Source organism: Pyrgilauda ruficollis, unplaced genomic scaffold, assembly GCF_017590135.1.
Source record: "Pyrgilauda ruficollis isolate IOZ18807 unplaced genomic scaffold, ASM1759013v1 scaffold518, whole genome shotgun sequence".
Lineage (NCBI taxonomy): Eukaryota > Metazoa > Chordata > Aves > Passeriformes > Passeridae > Pyrgilauda > Pyrgilauda ruficollis.
This window is the reverse complement of record NW_024526800.1, coordinates 1-2,096: the sequence shown is the minus strand read 5'-3', so window position 1 is coordinate 2,096 and position 2,096 is coordinate 1.

Below are 2,096 nucleotides of genomic sequence, written 5' to 3'. Positions count from 1 at the left end.
CGGCTGCCCCGCAGGAGGCAGGGAGTGAGGGTCGATGGGGAGGCGGCGGCGCTTTTATATGGAGACGGTGCAGGGCAGGGACCTGGCGAGGAGGAGGAGAAGGAGCAGGAAAAGGGGCGGGGAGGGGGAGGGAGAGGGAGCCGGCGCATCCCCGCACAGCCACTTCTCCAGCATGTACAGTTGATGTCATCTGCGGCAAATGCTCCCCGTGGCGGCCCCCGGAAGCAGGAAGAACGCAGGGGGGAGAACAATTTCCCGAGGGACCGCCGCAAGTGTGGCCTTGAGGTGCACCCCGACCTTCCACGTGACCCCTCTGCCTGTGCTCCCCTGGCCGGCTCAGGTCCGTCGTCCCTCACATATCTCACATATACAACCTTCTCCTTTGCCCTTCTGCTGTCTTACCCTGTCTTACCAGACCCTCACTGCTGTCTTAGCCATCTCCCACTCCCCGAGGCTCTCCCAGGATCTCAACTTGAAGCATCATGGCCGTGCCATGAAGCTCCAGCTGCAACCCTGATGCTGGATGAAAAAAGCAGCTCCATTGTGCAAGGCCAAGAGTCCAGTCTCCTGAATCTTTCTTGTGGCAGTGCAGCAAAATTTTAGCCATTTTTCTCTCCCTCCCTACTAGCAATCTAAATATTTTTGTTACCTTTTTTGTTTTGTTTTAAAGCAGTTCACTTAATAAGATACTAAAAACATAGGTTTTCTGCACATTCAGATATAGATATAGATATATTACTTATGCCAGAAAAGCACTGTTCCTGGACAAGATGCTTACACCCATACTCTGAAGGCTCCAGAAGTTCAAAGGGCTTTGTGTAACTGGGCTCAAGCAATTCCAGGGAGAACTGGTATCAGAAAACATCTACAATTAACAAAACAAAAGCTTGATTCCTCTTGATTACCATGTAAAAGTTAGACATCTGCTCCCCAATACACAGAAATCCATTGAAGAGAAATTCAATCACCTCCTAAAAGTTTTTTATCCTCCTCTAAAATGGGATACAGCAGTCTGAGATAAATCAGCCTTTCTAAGATGTTCCTCTCACTTTACTGACAGATGCCAGGCACTGGTTTACACTAGGCATCTTGTTTATATTGATGCCTAAAGATTTTTAGCTTTTTCATATATTTGTAGCTTTGTAGATTTTTAATATATAGCTGTGTAGGTTCTAGCACTTTCTTATGCTTTGGAACAGTAGTTAGCCTTTCTCACGTCACACTTGAAATTCTATTTACTCTTATTTCCAATAAAAGAATTTCTAACAAGGACATCCTGTTTTGCATCAGCATTTGGGAGACATAACAAGATATAGGGCTAAGAACCCCTTGGAGGGACTCCAATGGGGCAGGTCCAAGGGTGGGTTACCAGGACAACTGGTCTCCTATTGAATATACTTACTACATATACTAATTGGTTAAACTTATAAAAATTGTGAAAATCTGATGCTGCAGGTAAGCATAGCTATAATTTGTGCACCTGAAAGCTTTCATTAAAGAACTGTTCTTTATGTTACCACTTTTAATATTTTTTTGAAAGTTTGTCTTCTGATTTGACTTCTCAGGAGCAGAAGCAAGAGCCAGAGCAAAGCAAAAGCCAAGCAAAAAGCAAAAGCCACACTATGTACTGCCCTGTCTCTGTGTCCCGCCAGTTGTGGGGGAGCAGGCTGATAACAAAACAAAACAAAACTTCGCTCTTCAGAACCAGTCTTGAAGGCAGAGAACATAATATCCAGCATACACAGAACAGACGACTGGGGATGCAAGCATCATAACATGACACTAGGGCATGTAGGAAAAAAATAGAGGCCAAAGTTCAGTTCGAAGTTAATTTGGCAACTTTTGTAAAGGATGATAAAAAATGTTTTTACAAATGTATCAATGGTAAAAGGAAGGGTAAGACCAACCTTTGTTCTCTATGGGATGCGGGAGGGAACTTGGTAACTGCAGATGAGAAGGCGGAAGTGCTTAATGCCTTCTTTGCCTCAGTCTTTAGTGAGAAGATGGGTTGTCCTCAGGACAGTTGTCCTGGGTTGGTAGATGGTATCAGGGAGCAGAATGGCCCCCCTGTTATGCAGGAGGAGGCAGTCAGAGAA